Raw genomic sequence first — 20,927 nt, 5'->3', positions numbered from 1 at the left:
AATTGGGGGCAGAGGGATACAAATATTCGGTCCATTAGAGATACATTCCAACTGCTCATGCCACCTTCTCTTGGTTACCTCCAGAAACTCATTCTCCACCCAGTGATCAAACTGATCTTTTAAATCTATACTTGTGTCATCTCCTTGCTCAAAGCCCTATCATAGCTTGCAATAAAATTCAAACTCCAAAATGACCAATAACTCCCTCTATGATCTGACTTTGTTCTACTTTTGTCTCATTGCATACCAGCCATATTGGCCTTTTCTCTGTTACCTAGCTCCATCATGCCTACTTTCTTCTGGCCATTTCCACAACATGGGACTCTTCATGACCACTATTCCCTTTCGCTGGCCAACTCCTATTCATTTTTCAGTTTATTTATTTTATTTTTTTAATTTTCTTAACGGTTTTTTAATTTATTTTTGAGACAGGGAGAGACAGAGCATGAACAGGGGAGGGTCAGAGAGAGGGAGACACAGAATCCGAAACAGGCTCCAGGCTCTGAGCGGTCAGCACAGAGCCCGACGCGGGGCTCGAACTCACGGACCGCGAGATCATAACCTGAGCCAAAGTCGGCCGCTTAACCGACTGAGCCACCCAGGCGCCCCTCATTTTTCAGTTTAAATCCTGCTTCCTTGGACAAGGATTCTCTGTTCACCTAATATTAAATTACATTCACCTTTACAAGCTCTCATAAGCTTCATTTACCTTTCCATGACACGTATTCCAACTCGTGTTGAACAATTCCTGTAATTATTTGCTTAATGTCTCTCTTCTGTACTCCCTCTCCACCCCAACCCAGATTGTCAGTGCTATGAGAACATGAACTGAATCAGTCTTACTTAAGGCTAGCATCTAGGACCCAGAAACATCCTTGATAAAAATTCACTGAGTGTGAATGGTTGTCTACTTGAGAATGAGGATGAGTGCAGGAGTTTAGGTAGTATTGGTATAGAAACATTTTTCGTACCTCTTCATTATAATAAAAAATTTAGTTTTTAAAATTATATTTTAGAGAGAGAGAGGGAGAGAGAGAGGGAGTGGGGGTAGGGCAGAAGGAGAGTGAGAATCTCAGGCAGGCTCCATGCTCAGTGTGGGGCTTGATCCCACAATACTAGGATCATGACTTGAGCCTAAATCAAGAGTTGGACGCTTAATCAACTGAGCTACCCAGGTGCCCCCATAATAAGAAACTGAGAATCAGAATCAGAATATTGGGCCTACCATTAAAAGTAATTATGATTTTGACAAAAATTAACCTCATTCTGGGGGCAAGTAGTGAGTAACTGAGGTAGCCTTTAACTTACTAGGGCAAAACACAGGCAGCACAGGCAGGCAGTAAGGAATCAACCAGAGAGGAGAGCAATTTCCCTCTGGATTCCATTAACCAGAGAGATATGCTGACCACCTGGAATCAAACCAGCACTCAATGGCATGCATCAGTGAGCAAGTTTAATCATAAAGACAAAGACATTTATACAAGCTTTTCGTTTGCTCACTGGTTTGATATACGCTTGTTGTAGGGCTCTATGGAAAAATACCTATCAGTAGTCTGACTTTCAATTTGTAATAGACACAAAAATACTTATGTTTTGCAAATGTGTCCTTTATGCTCACTTTACCATTTCTTTTGCTGTGTAGACTGAACTGCAAAGTAAAGTTAATATAAACTTAGAAGAATGGAAATAGGCTTTTGCATATTTATAAGGGAGGAAAATACAAAAATAAGCTATACATTGTCTAAAATACTGCATTCTTGCAAGCAAATATGGGAACTGTCTCTTGGGGTTGGGAACTAATAATGAATACTTAAAATAATAAATTAATCTACATTGATTATTTCCTAAGTTATTAAATACTTATCACCAGGTAAAACCTTTTATACAAGATGCTTTTTTTTTTCTTACAAGTAATAAGAACCTTCATATTCCATACATTAGAAAAAGTCTTAACTTTTCTTTGGAGGAGAAAGAGAATCTGATATCTTTTGGATTCAAATAATAAGTAATTTCACTTAATGTAAATTTTCACTTTTATGGTACTTTGTTGCTGTGCCATTCCCATGAAACAGTGTGGGACAAAGAGCATGAGACTAGAAGTCTCTGAACCTGGCTTCTGATTTGAATTTGCTACTATTTGAATTCTATTTTGCTACTACTAAACCATGATCTCTTTCAGCCCTTTGGATCTTCATTTCCTCGTCTGTCAAGTGAGAGGCCTCTTCAATTCCAAAAATCCTTTATTTCAACTATGTTTTCTTTCTTTGAGTGTATTTTTTTTTTTAAGTTTATTTATTTTGAGAGAGACAGAGTGGGTGCATGTGTGCATGAGCCTGTGAGTGGAGGAGGAGCAGAGAGAGAAAATCCCAAGCAGGCTCCTCACTGTCAGGGCGCAGAGCCCGATGCAGGGCTCAAACTCAGGAACCATGTGATCATGACCTAAGCTGAAGTCAGAGGTTTAACTGACTGAGCCACCCAGGCACCCAAAGTTTGTTTTTGTTTCATATAGAAACTTAAAACCATGGAAGGGAAAATGGCTTTTCTAAACCTAGAGTTAGATTTTTGGAAATAAGTTTTCCAGATTGAAATCAGATTCTGATTGAGAACTTTTTATTAACATTCAGGAATTCATAGAAGAGAATAGGTGAGAAAACATATATATTTTATTTCCTGATAGAATGGGAACCAGAATGACCAGACAGTGGCATGGGAATGCAATGGCTGTTCTAATATATTTTGGTATTCAAGAAACTCCATTATATAATTGCAATCCATTGTTATGTTAATCTTTTACTTTGGATTAATATTGTGAAATTGTCCTGGTTTCATAATACTCGTTTTTTTTCCCTCTCTCTGTTTATTTTGCTTGTAAAATATCTCCTTACTGTTTTTTTTTTTCCTTTCTATTTAAAAATATTACATAGTGGTGTAATAATGTATATTCCTATTGCTTAAGGGGTTCCTTCTGTGTTGGCTGGTGTTGAGACACAAACCCACTTAATGGAGAAAATGGTTCTTGAGGAACCTTTGAGAGGCCAAGTATGGCTTCTGTTTCTCTGGAAATGTATGGCTTTTTTTTTTTTTTAATGTTTACTTATTTTTGAGAAAGAGGGCGAGTGTGAGCAGGGAAGGGGCGGAGAGAGAGAAAGACAGAGGATCCAAAGCAGGCTCCATGATGACAGTAGACAGCCGGATGTGGGGCTCCAACTCACAGACCATGAGATCAAGACCTGAGCTCAAGTTAGCTTAACCTCCTGAGCTACCCAGGTGCCCCTGGAAATGTATAGCTTTAAAATGGCCTGTAATATTATGAGAAAGTTTTTAGGTAGAATTTCTCCTTTTCCTAGAGAAATTTTAAATAAATGGTTTTTTCCCTAATAGATGTTTAACCATCTGTCCTTATAGTTCTACTTCATTATATAATTGCATATTTTAAAAATAATTTCATATAGTTATTACTTAAAGTATTCCAATTATAAAATAAGCTAAGACCATCATCTTTATAAATCTAACAAATTAATGTGGCTTACAAAAATCTTGAGTCCTATAGCATATTGGTGGCAAATTGTTTTTAAGACATTAGACTAATTGGTTACTGATTCTGCTTAGTGTATAGAAAAAGTGGTTTATGTGTATAAGTACTAGTCTGTCTTCATCTTTTATTCATTATGTCAACAAGTGTTTATTGAATTCTCAACTTGCACCAGGCACTGTACCAGGTGTTGGGGGGTAATGTGGTAAAAAAAAAAAAACAAAAAAAAAACAAAAAAACAAAAAAAACAGACAAAACTCTCTGCCCTCATGGAGCTTACATGCCTGTGGGGGAAAGATAGACGATAAATAAATAAAATGTGTGTGTGTGTGGGGGGGTGTTAGATGATAATAAAGACTAAGGTGAAGAATAAGGCAGAAAAGTATATTGGGCAGGGTGTTGCAATGAGAAATATGGGTGTCATGGAATGTCTTCTTGAGAAGGTAAAATCTGAATAAAGACCTGAAGGACGTGAGAGAGTTAGGTATTTGGACATTTGGGGGAGAAAAGCATTCCAGGCAGAGGAAAGAGCAAGTGCAAATGCTGTGAGCCAGGAGCATGCCTGCCATGTCCCAGAAGGAGCCCAATATGACTAGAGGAGAATAAGATATGGGGAGAGCAGAAGGAGATAAAGTCAGAGAGGAAAGCCTGGGATGACATCATCTATGACCTTGTAAGGACTTTATCTTTTACTATGAATGAGACAGAACCACTGGAGAGTTTCAAGCAGAAGAATGATATGATCTGACTTATGTTTTAGGAGGATCAAGCTCACTATTATGTTGAGAATAGATTGGTAGGGGACAAAGGCTAGGAGACCTTGGGCATGATCCAGGCAGGTGGGATCATTGCATTAAACACTACAGAACTCCAAGAAACATCATTCACACTGCGGTCTCCGAATGGTGCTTCCTATAACGAGCGGTGTATAGTGTAGTTAGGGGCCCCGTGGGCAAGATGGCTTGGGCCAGGGTGGATGCAATGTGAGTGGAAAAAAAATGTTCAGTCAAGATGTATTTTGAAGGTAGAACTAATAAGATTTGCTGACATAGTAGATATGGGATATGAAAGACTCAAGTATGATTTCAAGGTCATCCATTAATTTCATGAATTATTCATATTCATTATGCCAAATACCATTTACTAAGGGGAAGTAATTCACATTTCTTTTTTAATTCAGCAAGCATTTTGTTGAAAGCCTACTACATAGTATATCATCCCAGATTCTGCAGGAATATTTTTTAAGGTACAATTGCAGCAACAACAGAAAATCCTGCTCTGGAAATATTGTAACTTAGTTTGTTAGACAAGGCCTCTATAGTTAAAAGAACCAAATAAAACAATGGAGGAACCAATACTGTATACAGCAACATAAGAAAAAATATGACCATGGGATTAATAAAATGGTATGTGTATATGTGTATGTCTACGTGTGTGTGTATGTGTATATATATATATACATATAACTACATATAACTATATGTAACTACATAGAACCGTAACTATGACTATAGCTGTACACACACACACACACACACACATACACACACACACATATAATTCGCCTCTAGGGAAACTGCCCAATTTGAAAATAATTTTACATTTGTCAGGATATGCCCATTTCTGATTGCTATACTCCTCTAATCTATTCAACAACGTTCACTATTTTCTGATAGTGACATGGCTCATGTGTTTCCTATTCAAAATGCTGGACTAGGTATGCTGTGTAGTTGACTCCTGTTGCAGGAGGAAGTATATAAAAGGCTTCATGTGTAAGATAGGAATTACCTGTTTCATGTGCTCTTCTCTTGCTGATGTCTCTTGCTGTTGCATTACTCATAGTTTGATTGAAAATTCACAATCTTACCTTGGCCCCTAGTTCCTATTTGTCCAATTTCTGACTTGCACATTTTCTTACCTTCTCACCACTAATCTTATTTGTGGCCCTTTGGTTTATGAGGATTTTTTAGATCTTGTGGTTTCTTGTGCCTCACCTCCTCCACCTCATTCAAAGCTATGTCTGGCCATGTTTCCTGTTCTGTGGTTTTCCTAAAAATAATGAGATAGTGAAAATTATAATAATGAGTATGATAGTTAACATTTTTAATATTGATTATGAGCTACATACTAAGCTATACTATTCAAGTACACTTAAATGTAATCCTCACAACACATCTATAATGTGGGTACTATCATTATCCCCATAAGGAACTGAGCTTTAGAGAACTTAACATGCCTGAGGTTACTCATCTGGAAGTGGCAGAGCTAGGAGGCAAACCCAGAACCTATGAATACTATTATGCTACAATATGTCCTTTTGTACCATATGCATATTAAACATACAGAAGGAGAGAAAAGCCAATCCCAACAAAGTTCTCTATGTCTAATAATTATCTTTCTAATGTTACGGATTTATCATTTAAAAACTTTCCCCAGTTCAAGTTGGAGATAACATTTGTAATGTAGTCCTATTTTATTATTTTTTTTTTTTAATTTTTTTTAACGTTTATTTATTTTTGAGACAGAGAGAGACAGAGCATGAACAGGGGAGGGGCAGAGAGAGAGGGAGAGACAGAATCGGAAGCAGGCTCCAGGCTCCGAGCCATCAGCCCAGAGCCCGACGCGGGGCTCGAACTCACGGACTCACAGACCGTGAGATCATGACCTGAGCTGAAGTCAGACGCTTAACCGACTGAGCCACCCAGGCGCCCCTGTAGTCCTATTTTAAAAGGCATTGATACTAGAGTTGGTTTTACATGGCCCTAGACCCAGGTACACACACACACACACACACACACACACACACACACACACATGCTGGACACAAGCCAAAAAAGTAGTCGTTGAAAGTAGAAATGCCAATGGGACTCAAAATAAAAAAGAGAGGAGGGAAAAGGAAGAAAAGTAACAGTGCTTATTGAGCATTTCATGTTATCAGTTATTGCATTAAAATGCTTATTTAATCCTTACAACAACTCTATTACCCTGGGAGAAAAATAAAAGGTGAAGAGGTTATTACAGTTATTACTCCTATTTGGCAGATGAAGAAATAAAGGACTAGAAACTGAGATCAAAATCATAGCTGAAGTGTCAAAGCTGAGTTTAAAACCCAGAGTTAGCTGAATTCCAAAGCCTATGGAAATAATTACTACAGGTGGAAGATAGATTCTAGGGTAACCATCATGATTTCTACCTCCTGGTACTTACATCTTTGTGTAATGCCCTCTCTCTGAGTGTGGGTAAACCTTGTGACTTGCTTCTAAACAACAGAATGTGGCAAAGATGATAGAATATCACTTTCTTGCTAGCAAACTCATTTTAGAGAGTATAGAGACACTCTTCACTGCTTTGATGAAGTAAGCAGCCATATTGTGAAAACATACATGACAATGAACTGCAGGTGGAGCTGAAGGCAGCCTCCAGCCAGCAAGAAACTAGGGCTCTCAGTCCTACAACTGCAAGAAAAGGAATTCTGCTAACAATCTGAATGACCTTGAAAGCAGATTGTTCCCCAGTCAAGCTTCCAGATGAGAACATAGCCTGACTCATGCTTTAATTGAAGACTTATGAAGCAGAAGACCAAGCTAAGCTGTACTCAAACTACTGACTCACAGAAAATGTAACATAAAAAATATGTGTTATTTTAAACTGCTAAGTTTTGCTAATTTTTACACAGTAATAGAAAACTAATACACCACACTACCTTGGTTTTCCCTGTGCTTGCAGCACAGTAAATTCTTAGTAAATGGTAGTTGCTATTATTATGATAATCAAAATGGAAATTTGGAGTATCAGAGTCAAAGAAAAATGTAACAGGAAAATATAACAAAGTTAATTGTTTCCAATGTAATTATGCAACTGATTTAGGAGATACAAATGATGGTATGTCAAAAACTTGTATATTACTCCCAACAATTATTGAATGTATTCTTATCACATGAAATATAAAATTTCTAGTGGTGCTTATATCCATGCATAGTTTTAATGTCTTACACCATACTCAAAGTAAATTGGGAAGTTTCCTACATTAAGATAGTCCTACTAGATATGAAGACATAGTAAAACCTAGTTTAAGATTCCAGCAATATTGTTATAAATTGTGATTTTTAAACATCTAACATTTAAAAAATGTTTATTTATTTTGGGAGAGAGAGAGAGAGCACATAAGTGAGGAAGGGGCAGAGAGGGAATCTGAAGCAGGCTCCAGTCTCTGAGCTGTCAGCACAGAGCCCAACACAGGGCTCAAACCCACGCACAAACTGCAAGATCATGTTGGACTCAAACCCACGAACTGTGAGATCATGACCTGAGCTGAAGTCGGTTGCTCAACCAACTGAGCCACCCAGGTGCCCCTAAACATTATAACATTTTTAAATAATTTAAATATGATAGAGAAAATAATTCAGGGCATTCGATCAAAAACCTAAACCATAATGAAACAAACTACTATCAGCATAATACTTTCAGTTCATGAGTGCATGTGGATTTTGCTTACCAAGGATAAAATATACTAAACCTATGATGTAATTATACATATTTAACTATAGAGTAGGTTAGAGGACTTGAATGGGTTTCTATTTGATAGATTTAAGGTTTGCCATTGTGGGGAATAAAGAGAGGCTAGTGCTCATATCTAACTAAAATGCAAAATGATTTTTCTGATTGTTCCTTCTACCAATGCCCTCTTTCCCTTCTGTATTTATATTGGCATGTGAATGTATAGTTTCTGTCAAACATGTCATTAAAAATGGTGTTCACTGATTGAATAGACATGTTAACCTCACTACTGCTACACACACAAATATGCACTGAACATATAGTTAACATAAACATAAGCCTTTTATAGGTGTTACAGCAATAGAAAATTTTCTCACTCTCCCTTTAATGAGAATATATGACCCTAATGAACATAATAACTATTCATAAACCTTTTTAAGAAAATTTTTAAAAATTTAAAATTTAATTTTAGAAAGAGAAAGAGAAAAATCTTGCAAGTGGGGGAGGGGGCAGAGGGAAAGAGGCAAAGGGAGAGAGAGAGAATCTTAAGCAGACTTCACACTCAGTGTAGAGCCAAATGTGGGGCTCGATCCCACAACCCTGGGATCATGACCTGAGCTGAAATCAAGAGTCTGCTGCTCAACTGACTGAGCTACCCAGGAGCCTCCATAATTCTTAATGGGTTTAATAAATACTGTGCTAAATATAGTGTTAGTAATATAGCAGCTAAATCTTTCTTCATCTTTTGAGGGCAATCATGATTTCTATCAGTTTTTCTTAATTTTCTGTCATCTGTGTTTTCTGGAAATGAACACTAATAATGCATCTATACACATTTATTATTTTTTTTTTGTTTATTTTTTTAGCATTTATTTATTCTTGAGAGAGAGAGAGAGAGAGAGAGAGAGAGAGAGACAGAGCATGTGCAGGGGTGGGGCAGAGAGAGAGGGAGACACAGACTCCAAAGCAGGCTCCAGGCTTGGAGCTGTCAGCACAGAGCCAGACATGGGGCTCAGACTCAGAGACCTTGAGATCATGACCTGAGCTGAAGTCGGATGCTTAACCGACTGAGCCACCCAGGCGCCCCTATACACATTTATGTGATTTGGCTTTTCTAATAATTGATTCAATGAAATCAATCATTTATAATGAATTGATTCAGTGAAATCATTTATTATGAATTGATTCAAGAGACAAGTGAATATATTAATTTGAAATTTATCTAACTTTAAATTACTGGTCCAGTTAACAGGTTATTTTCTTTTTGTTTTCTTTTGTTTTTGGCAAAGTTTATCATCAGCATTTACTTTTCTGTTTAGATTCATGATTATGAATTGTTCTGTGGCAAGGTAAAAGTCTTGTTAGATCCCTAAAAGAACTTAAGGACAATACTGAATGTGTATTTTCTTCCTATGGCATGTTATCTACAGATGGATAATGAGGAAAGCAAACCAGTTTGTCTTGTTCCAGTGTCTGGGAGACAACTCACGATTATTATTTAATCCAAGTGCCATCATGAGCAGCTTAGAATCTTTTTTGGAACAAAGTGGAGTATAATCGCAAATATTTTTTAAAAGACCAAACTGCCAGGTTTAAGGCAGCTTTTGAACTGTTGTTGACTTCCTGAAACAGGTTCAAAATATGGGAAATTGCTAAATCCATTTCTTAGTATAATCTATGAATCGACTCTAGATTTAAACTGAAATTCTTTTCCTCTCTGGCGTTGGATGAAATTTGAAGCTTTCCTTAATATTTAATAATAAAAACTCATCTGGTTTTATAGGAGATTGGGGATTTAGAAGGATTTATTACTTTCTAGTTAAACTTATTTCACATTGGGGATTGATTTCTTACTCTCTTTACAAAATTGTAGGGAACTGAATTTAGAAAAACATAAGGTAAGAATTTCCTCTTAACTATTTTTGTTGCATCCTTCTCTTTTTTCCTGCCTCCCCCAACTTTATCTATTTAGTGGGTTAAATATTTCACAAAGTTATTTTTGCAGTTTTCAAAGTGACTTCTTGGAAATGAAACTTGCATCGACTTCTTTTTTCAATCCCCAACTGTAAGAGCTACATTTTCACTTTTCATTTGTTAAAACAGACTGTCTTTTAAATGCCTGAAACTTTGGTAGATATTTTTAGGCAAGCAATAGTTTCAAACTGGAAAGAAATCCTCCTAACACTAAGACATAAACACAAATGACTGAGGGCCCTTTTTTCTCTTTTTAAAAATATTCTAAAGCATTTCCTTTCTTGCAGATTTTTTTTTTTTTTTTGATTAAAATTGCAAGTCCTCAGATACCAGGTTGAATTGCATTATTGTTAAGAATCACAGTGAGAAGGTATTAATACACACGCACTTCCAGTATCTCAAAGAGCAGAAATAACCGGCTTAAATGCCAGAATAGTGTGATAGATGTCTGGTAGGAAGGCCAGGAACTAGGGGAAAACTTAGAGAAGTACGCGGTGGGGGAGGCATCAATGGAGAGACAATGCGCTGTTTTCAGAGTCCAGCGTGTCGTGGCGGAGAGGATGACCTTTAACCTTTAAAGGACATTTATTTGGGAAACTCTGAACAGCGTTCACTTTGAGGGGGCGAAAGGCGAGGTGGAATGTTGTGGCAGTATCTACTTTAGTAGGTCCAGGGTGGTTTAGGGATGTTTGGAGTCGGTTGGTCCGGGGGTTGGGCGAGGGCCATGTTGAGGGAACGCGGGCCAGTCCCAGGGAAGGCGGAAGCCGCCACCTGGATGCTCCGGAGAACAACTCGGGTGGGGGAAGGGTCGTGGAGAAAAGTAGAGTTCAGCGTTGGTTTCTGTCTTCGCTTGTAGGACGATCAGAAGAGGCGCAGAGGAGCCGCGCGGGGTGTTTCCCACTCCGGGGGAACGCCGGCAGCGCCCGCGGCGCCCGCGCCGTGGCCCCTCTCCCGAGGCGGCGAGCGCTCCCCCCGGCCCGGGCCGCGGCCCTCCCGCCCCGGCGGAGGCGCGCGGTGGATTGTGGGCTGGGGGCTGCGGCGGCCTCGCGGCGGCCTCCGGCGCTGTCTCCCGGACCTAGCCCGGCCGAGCCGGGCCGGCGGGGTGAGGGGAAGCAGTGGAGCAGGGAGCAGAAGCGCTAGGGGTAGTGGTCGCGGCGCGGCGGCGGTGGCGGCGGCGGCGGCTCCTCTGGAGGCCGGGGATGTGGGAGAGGCGGTGGCAGCAGCGGCGGAGGCGGCGCTGCGGACCCGGGGGAAACTGCTGGCTGACAGGACACCCGGGAGAGACGTGAGGGAGCCGCCGCTGCCGCCTCTCACCCGCGAGCGGAGCTGGGCTCGGGAGGGCGGCCCTGTGCTCCCCCGGCCGACGGGCCTGCCGGCGCGGGGCGGGGGCGGGAGGCCGGGCTCCGGCCCGGCGGGGCTCCGGGCGGCGGCGGCCGCGGAGCAGCCTCGGCGCGACGTGGAGGGCTGGAGGCGGCGGCGATGCACTAGGCCTCGCTCTGGGGCGGCTGCCCGGGACCCGCAGGTAGGTGTCGGGCCGGCCCCACTTGACCCCCCCGGCGCTTCGCGGCCCACCCTCACCCCGACCTCCTGTGGAGAGAGGGCCTGAGACCCCACCCCCTGTGTCACCTCCCCGGCCCGAAGCGGACAGAGTTTCGGTCACAACTGACGGGCGCTGAAGCTTCCATTCTCTTCTCCGCCACCACCTCCTCTTCCTTTTCGCTCCCGCTCTGGGATCGGGGCGGTAGCTGCTCTCCCCACTTCAGTCGGCGGCCGCAAACGCCGCTGTCCCCCCTCTCGCCCCTCTCTGGGATCCGGGCTTTGGAACTTCCATCACCCTCCTTAGATGCTGCCCCGAAACTTTCCCTTTCTTTTCTCAGTAGGGCCTTTCAGCCTCCTTTTGAGCCTACTGGAATAATTTAAATATTAAAAAATTGTTTTTCTTCCTGGGGAAGGCTACCCCCCTTCCCCCATTAACTCGGTGTTTTGCAGTTTGGCGATTTAGCTCGCAGTAGTTTGTTCAGTAATTAATTTTCTTCAGTTCTGCTTCTTAACATCTGTGCATTGATACAAAAGCAGGCCTCCCCTGCCCTCCCATCGTTGACAAGGGAACTTTCGGCTGTACATTATAATTAACTACTTGGTCTGTCCATGTGTTGTGAGTTCAGGACGATATTTTTAGAATTTTGACTGACCTGGGGTTGCAAGTTTTGTTTTGTTTTAACTCGCCTTTAACCAGCTTTATTTTTTGTCCTTTATTGAGTGAGACCCTCCTTACTTTCGAATAATTAAATTGTTTGCACTGTTTGTTTTTTTGTTTTTAATTGGCTCTATTTCTGATTTGTCAAACCCCAGGGCGATCAATAGTAAATGATTACAAGGCAGATGATATCATGATATAGTATGCTGAGGAATGCGTTATTGTGGTTAACTTAAACTGCAGATTTTGATGGACATTCGAGTTGACTTTTATAAATCTGATAGTTCTAATTGGAAAAGTACTTTGAGAGCCTTGATGATTTCTAAGCAGTTTTGATGGAACAGATGGAATGATTGGGATTTGACTATATTTGTATTGCAGTCAGAGTCTGATTTCCTAGAAATGAGTATTACTTGATGGTTCATAGTGGTCATCATTGCTCATGATAGGTTTTGGTAAGAATGATCAATATGTGCAAATTTTGGGTGGTTGATAGTTGTGGTTTGGGGGATTAAATGTTTGCAGTTTTATTGTGATTTGGCTATTTTAAAATTATAATCTGGTAACTTAAGAATTACTACACTATGAGGACAGACCTTACAGTTGGAGGATCATTTTTAAAAGAAGTGAAAAATGTGTTGATTTTCTTTGTAAAGAACGTATCACAGAACTGTAAAGACTTCACATTTTGTTGATATTTATATATTTTGTTTTTGTTACTTAGCATTTGGCTTTCTGAAATGTTTTCATTGTTTTTAAATTATCCAAAGTTTACTAGAAAAAGATTAAATTTTCATGTTTTTCTGGAAAAGTTAAAATTTATTTCTGGGTAGGTATTAAGTTTTTATGTCAGAATTAAAATCAAATATAACTCATGAAATGGCAAACTTCGCAGAATTTGTTCTTAATCACGTTCCTTTTTCTATCCATAAAAGTTGATTAAAATTCCTTTTTCCTGCTTCTGGCCTTTTACATCTTTGAGTAACACTCATTTAAAGGATGAAATTAAATGATTTATAGTATATTTACAGAGTTGTGAAACCATCATCATAATAAATTTTAGAACATTTTCATCACCCCAGAAAGAAACCTGGTCATTAACAGTACTCCCCATTCCTCCTACCCCACCCCCAGACCTAGGCAACCACTAATCTTTCCATCTCAATATTTGCCTATTGTGATTCATTCATATAAGTAAGTTTTTGAAGTTTTTCTCTGAAAATCAACTTACATGTTTAAAATATTTTGAGTCCGAGAATAAGCAGCTGATCACTGGTGTTAATAACTGATGTTCTAAACAACTATTTGGTTGTATTCAGCATGAAGTATAGAGAAAGAAAAAAGCATAAATGGTTTTTAGTGATCTCAAGAGGTGATCTGGTCAGCTGGGAGTCACGTAAAAGTTAAAGGAGTATTTTTGCCATTGAATATTAGGATATCAGGGTTAGGAAAAAAACGTAAATGTCATCAGCTTGCTTCCTACTTGTTTCACAAATAGATGGCAGGAACCATATGAGGAAATCTGAAGAGTGGAAGCTTGAATCTCTAAGATTGTGGCTAAAGAACCACAGTGTGGCCATGTAAAGCAAGAAATGGGGATTTGCTAGTTAGAATTGTTTAGGTTCTTTTATGTATGCATGTATTTGACATTTTACTAGCATTTACTCATTTTGGGATGGAGGGTTGTCAGGAGACTAATGCATCTGCAGAGATGAAATCCCTCTTACAAAATCCTCTAAAAATGCTTTAACCTAAAGGAGGATGGCATATACTATAAGGTATCTTCTTGTACTTTTACCGTCTTATTTTTAAAAAATTCTATTTTAAAAACAAAATTAATTAAAAATAAATTAAGATTGGGGTGCCTAAGTGGTTCAGTCGGTTGAGCATCTGACTTTTGATTTCCACTTGGGTCTTGATCCCAGGATGGTGGAGTCAAGCCTCACTTCCCCTCAGTTGGGGATTCTCTCCCTCTGCCTCCTTCCTCTGCTGTCTTGCTCATATGTGCTCTCTCTTGCTCTTTCTCAAAAACAAATTAAGATTAACAAGCCTGGTTGGAGGCCTTCTTTTTCAAAGACCTGGGGCCCTAACATCTAAACTAATGGTTCTCAAAAGAGGGTAAATTTACCCTCCAAGGGACATTTGACAGTGTCTGGAAATGTTTTTCATTGTCACAACTGAAGGTGTGGTGCCATTGGCATATAGCCAGGAATGTTGCTAAATTTATAAATGCACAGGATACATCCTATGTTATCCTGCACACCCCTCTCCCCCAACAAAGAACAAAGAATAGCCACCCAAATGTCAGTAATGTTTTAAACCTGTGGTTTGTATTATTCTGGCTAGTGTTCTCAACTCCTGCCAGGTGGGAAAATAACTCTCATTGGGTATATTAGATTAGCCCTTTAGGTCCTCTAGCAACTCTCTCTTTGCAGTTGAGGGCATATGAGGGAAAAATAAAAGGACATCTAACTATGACACAGTGCAGATATTCTTTAGTAAAATTAGTAATTAGAAATAATTAGAATTAGATATTCTACAGTAAAAATTTTTTTACTGGAAATGGCAGATTTGTTTTACTGCAGATCTGAACTATTATGTTTTGAATTGTTCGTTACTGGTGCATAAGTTTTTGAGGGGTAGATTGGGCCCAGGTTGTGGAGTTTTTGAATGTGATAAACTTGATATATACCACTATCAAAGAATACATAAGGAGAGTGACCTATCGTATCTGAATTTTAGAAACATGATTCTAAAATTGAGTGAGGTTAGAACCAAAGAAGCTTTTGCTAGGAGATTCTCACAGCAGTCTAATCTGCAAATAAAATCCTGAACTAGATTACTCGCAATTAGAATGGAGAGCAAGGGATGGATGTGTGATGAATTTTGGAGGTAGAATCCATAGGACAGTCCACACTGGTATAGAAATTAAAGAATGTAGAGAGGTCAGGGAGTCAAGTTGGCTGTAGGGTTTCTAGTTTAGGAAGCTAATAGATTATTGTGCCATTAACGGAGCTAGAGAAGGAATAAACTTTTGGCAGGTGGTGGCAGATAAAGATGGCATAAATAATAAATTTAAGTTTTGGCTATATTGAATTTTAGGTATCTTTGAGACTTGTAGGTGAAGATGCCTAGTAGGCAGTTAGAAATGTGGGTGTGAGACACTGAAAAGAGCTTATAACTGGAGAACGATCTGAAATCTGTCTAGTTTTCTCTATCTCCACTACCATTATCAGAGTTCAGGCTATGGGCATCTCTCAGTGAGATTAAGCAAGTTTCCTATCTGGACTCTTCTAGTCTTAGTCTTCTCCATTGCATTCTCTGTGCTATAATCAGTGATTTTTCTGAAGGGAAAATCTGATTATATCATTTCTCATCATAAATTATTTCTGTGACTATTTTATCCTCATGATAAAATCCATATTCCTTATTCTTTTAATAGATTTGTAATTTCATTTAAGTTATTTTCCCAACTTACCTCTCTAGCCTTGTGACTCTCCCCAATTCCCTCCTCCCCCTGAATATATAATTTTCTCAGACATGTTGAATTATTTCCGGTTTCTGGCAGAAGGCTTCTTTTCCTGTCCAAGCCTTTGCAACATACTATTCCCTATTCCTGGAGTATTCTCCTTTTCTCATACTTCCTCCCCTCCGTTTATTTGGTCACTTCTACTTACCTTCACTTCTTTGTAAACTTTCATTGATTCATTATTTTTTATTATTATTGAAAAATTTTAAACCTACAGAAAAGTCAAGAATAGTGAACACCTACACACACATAAACACTCGCCCCCCCCCCCCAATTTCTTTTGCCAAGTCTGAAAGTAGGCTGTAGATTTCATTACATTTCACCCCTAAATACTTAAGCATGCATCTCCCAATTACAGGGACATTCCCCTATATGATCACAATGCTGTTATGATACCTAAAAATATCAACACTCAACAAGCTTATTAAACATACAGTCCATACCTAAATTTCTCCATTTGTCCCAAAATTTTTTATAGCTGTTTTTTTCTCTACACTATTACAAGATTCAGTTAAGGTTCATGTATTGCATTTGGCTGGTATGTCTCTTTAGTCTCCTCCAATCCAGACTAGGCCCAGTGCCTCCCTCTTCTTTTTTGGTTTATCCTTTGAAAAATAGAGGCATTTGTGCTCGAGTTTATTCCATATTCTGAATTACTCTGTTTCTTCATGATTAGATTCTGGTCAGATATTTCTGGCAAGAATACCACACAGATGATAGGTATTCCTACCACTTTATCACATCAGGAGGCACATAATAGTAGTCTGTCCCCCTGTTGGTGATTCCAGCTTTGATCATTTGGTAAGGGTAGGAACTGACAGATCTCTCTATTATTTTTTTAATAAATAACTGATAGGGTGGTACTTCATGGCTATGTAAATATCCTTTTCCTAACATCCTTTTAAACCAATGGTTTTATCATCCATTAATGATCCTTCCTTGAGTCAGTCATTGCATTTGAGGATTACAAATGGTGATTTTTCTATTTCTCTTATTCTGTCTGCATTTATTACTTTTATTGGCTTTTGAGGGCAGTGAGGTCAGATTTGATGAAGACTGAATATAGGCAATTGAATTTAGAAATCAGGTCATTCCTCACCATTTCCAGAGCAGTGAGTGGTAAAGATGGAAGATTGTGCAGGAGGTAGACCCAAGAGAGAATAGAGGTTTGCCAATGAAGGGGAGGCAAGAAGTAGCTCAAGGAGATAGAGCTGAGGGAAAAAACTTTAATTTAGCTCTTGAACTTTTTTTTTTTTTTTTGATGGGCTGATGAGATAGGAGAGTCAGGGAATAATTAATAGAACAGGGCTGGGATGAAGTGGGAAGAGGTGAAATCAAGAACAGTTGGTTGGAGAATTAACTCTGGACAAGAGTACACACCTGTATTGTCTATCAGAAGTTAGGAGTTGTGAGAATTAGGTACATTTGAATGTGGAGGGTAGAAGTCCTATCTGAGGCTTTTTTTTTTTTTTTTTTTTTTTTTTTTTTGGTATGAAGTAAAAAGAAAATTACTTTTTAAGCATGAGATACATGCAGGTAGGTAAACTAGGGGATATGAAGAGAGTGATGAAAGTTTTTTATAAATACTGTGGGGATTGGGGAAGATCAGTGTTTCAGTATAAATGAGTGAAAGGACTGCTGAGCAGGGTCATATCTGAGATTGGAGTTTATACATTTATAATCTGCATGTTTTATCTAAATTTTCTCCATTGTTTTGCAGCCAGGAACAAAGCAAAGATAGATTGAAGATGGATGAGGGAGGAAAGAATTAAACCTGCAAGGGACACTGTTGAAGTAATTGACAGGGGATAAATCCAAGTCATTTTTGTTCCTTTTAAGAATATATTAATATATAATTTCTTCTAACAGATATTTTTAAGGTAGGGTAAATTATACAGATTTTATTTTCAATTTACTCTTCTTGTGTAGGCATTTTAATGTCTTATGGTTTACACATTTAAGGTATATGCATTACCCAGTAACTTTAAATTAGTGATTTTAGAATTTATTTGCTAATCTTTGGCTGAGACACCAAGAACAGAATACCAACATTTTAATCTGATTCACTTTGACAAAAATTTCACTAGTAATATAGTCATATCAATGGCCCAAAGGAGTAAAATAAGGCATCTAAGTTATATTTGGTTCCCACTGAATTTTTTACATGCTAGAGGCAGATTTTATCACAGTACAGTTTTATCATTCAATTCCAGGCCTGTGATGCTTAGTTAGTTTCAGTGGCTGCCCTATTACGTTTTTTGGTGAATGTGTGAGGGAAAAAAGACATTGCTTTCATTTTGAGTAACATCTAGACTTAAAAAATATATATAGTTTTTTGAGGATATTTATGATTTTTATTCCAGATAAGGATGTCATACATGAAATATCACTTATTTTTTAAATATTTAAATTTAATATTACAAATAGTTATAGTTTTTATCGTTGTAGCCATGATTATCTCTTATTGTTCCTTCTTGTCACTAGATCGAAAGTAAATGAGGAACATAAGGAAGCACATGTATTCAGTTTCCTCCAAGACACGGCCTTATAAATGTCAAATGGGAATATAAGGAAAAAGCAGATTAGTGCAACTTTGTTCTTATTTTCTGGGTTCACTTTGGCTTCTTCCATGCTCCTTTAATACCCAAAATGGGTAGACAAGTACTTATTTATGAGGGAGCCTTAATTTGTTAATTATTTCTTGAAAGCCCACATCTTTCTGTTTAAATTTTAGCTTTATTGTTGAGATCGTTGTGGTTAAAAAATTTTAAGTACTTTAAAAAACTATGATTAAACTAGATTTGGTCAGGTGACGAATCGTATACTTAAATAGTGTAGAAGTATATTGTCATTTGTGTCTAGGTTGTATGAAAGAAGACTATCTATAACATTTAGCAGAAATTGGCTTCTAAAATTCCAAAAGTGTTGTGGAAAATATTTCTTAGAATGTGAGATATTTGAGATATTTTAGATTACTATGATTTAAAAAATAGTCTGTACTGATTTCTGTCATTGATCTTTGGTAGGACATTACAGTATTTTTTTTTTTGCCTTGTTTGTGTCAGTACATCTAAATTTAGGGAAATCAAGTTTGCTATTTTTTTGTTTGCTTTTAGAAAAAATAGGATTGAGTATAGATTTTTTTTTCTTTTTTACTAAACTCAAACCCAAAATTGTATCACAAAATACTACCTCTGTCCAGCTCCAGTGTAAAAAACTTCCCACTATATCTTCTCAAATTACAAATAGACATTTTATAAACGTTAATTAATAAGTTCATTTATTACTTAGAATTCACAACACATTTCTTGTTGAAAGTGTTGAAATGATGGTCTATAGTAGATTATGTATCCCAAGTTGCAGCTCCAGAATTATCCCTTTGCTAAGAAAAATATAGTGAATTATACGATGAAAATGTGTCTTTTTCCTTAAGGAACTGTTTTCTAGTAGTGCCAGTTTTATAAAGTTCTTTGAACCTAAAACTGCTGTAAAAAGTCAAGCCTTTAAAAAAATGTTATCACAAACAGATGTTAACTATTGCTATCATTTTTAATATAAGATGGATATAAATATTTGTTAGTGTAAGTAATTTTTATTGGATCAATATTGATAGATCAGATAAGGAAAAAAAGAAGAAAGTACTGGGTGCATGAAATAGATGAGAGGCAGTAGTGAAAGAATTTAGGTTTTGTTTGTTTTGTTTTTGGAGAAGCAGTATGGTTTAGAGATAGAGGCATGGAATTTAGAATCAGATCTGAGTGCAAATCCCATATTCACAATTAACTAGCTAAATGGACTGAAACCAATTATTCTTGAACCTGTTCATCCACATAATGGGTATTCATTCATTTACTGATTCATTCAGACATGTTTTTCTAGCAAGCAGTTATGGACTATATAGTGTCTAGTCAAATATTAGTGATAATATAATTCTTTCTTTCCATTGCTTCCCTCTCCCTTCTTTCATTGATAACTAGTGGTGGGAGTGAGGCATTCCAGGTTTGCCCAAGTCCCAGCTGATTCTGCTCCTCCCACCTCTGCTTAAGGGCATTAGGTAGAGGAGTAGGATGCAGTGCAATTTTTCTGGATCAGCTTGCTCATTTTCTCACTGTTGCCTGACAAAGTCCTGCCTTTCTCAAGGTGGGGCATAGTGTAAAGTGCCTCATAGTCCCTGGGAGTGATTTTTGTCTGTGCCTTCACCGCCACACCCCTAATCCCTGTGTTTATCTAACTCTTCTTTCTCCCTCCATCTTCTTGCCCTAGTACCTTTTCTTGTTCCTTTTTAATCTCACCCTTCAGTTGGTTTCTTGCTGTTTGCCTACATATATGCTCAGGTCTCCGGGACCTAAAAAAATTCGTGTTCAACATTTAGTTTGTTTTCTTTCACCACCAAAAAGATGTTGATCTTGTTGCCTTTAGTACTTCATTACTTACTTAACCTTTTGTGGTATGGCATCTGCCCCAACCACTGTCCTAATATTATTCTAATTCAGTATCCTTTCTTTCTAAAAAATTTTTAATGTTTATTTACTTCTGAGAGAAAGAGAGAGAGAGAGAGAGAGAGACAGACAGAGCTTGAGCGGGGGAGGGGCAGAGAGAGAGAGGGAGACAGAATCTGAAGCAGGCTCCAGGCTCTGAGATGTCAGTACAGAGCCCCATGTGGGGCTCAAATCCACGAACTGTGAGGGCATCACCTGAGCCCAGGTCGGTCGCTCAAGCTCAACTGACTGAGCCACCCAGGCACCCCTAATTCAGTATCCTTTCTGAAGTTAGTAACCTTGACCCCTCTCTCTGCATCATGTTGACACTACTGTTCACACTTTGCTATTGGACACTTCTCCCTTGTTTCTGTAAGGATGGTATTTCTGATTGCTTTCTTCCTTTCCTTATAAATGTATTTGGTCTACCCCTTTCTACCCATTTCTCTGAGCTCTCATTAGCCATCTTTTTTTTTTTTTTTTTTTTGTATTTTGTGATATTACTTTCTTATGACTAGAAGTATTTTCTCTTACTCCTGTAATGTAATTGAACTGGAGACAGCAATGGAAAATTCATGGAGGCAGGGTTCTGTACACTACATGAAAGAATTTTCTTCCTAAAGCAATCATAAGTATTTTACAGTAATAATCTGCTTTTGAAGTAGTCGCTTCTCCACTATTGAAGGTTTTCAAGTGAAGGCAAGACCCCATGTAGAAAAG

At 38.4% G+C, this 20,927-nt stretch overlaps 1 protein-coding gene across 4 annotated transcripts in view; it reads left to right on the top strand.

Moving 5' to 3' along the window:
- VPS54 (VPS54 subunit of GARP complex) overlaps positions 1-20,927 on the top strand; it is a 169,748-nt gene that overhangs the window by 21,296 nt on the left and 127,525 nt on the right. The window contains exon 1 of one of the 4 annotated variants that reach the window (XM_042932431.1): positions 11,438-11,525. The exons of 2 other annotated variants lie outside the window; for them this stretch is intronic. The gene's annotated coding sequence lies outside the window, so the exon portion shown is untranslated. Of the gene's footprint in view, positions 1-11,437; positions 11,526-17,004; positions 17,610-20,927 lie in introns of those variants that run through there. One more of the 4 variants, XM_042932430.1, reaches the window with a different exon arrangement.

Source organism: Panthera leo, chromosome A3, assembly GCF_018350215.1.
Source record: "Panthera leo isolate Ple1 chromosome A3, P.leo_Ple1_pat1.1, whole genome shotgun sequence".
NCBI classification, from domain to species: Eukaryota; Metazoa; Chordata; class Mammalia; order Carnivora; family Felidae; genus Panthera; species Panthera leo.
This window is presented reverse-complemented; position numbering and strand designations above follow the sequence as displayed.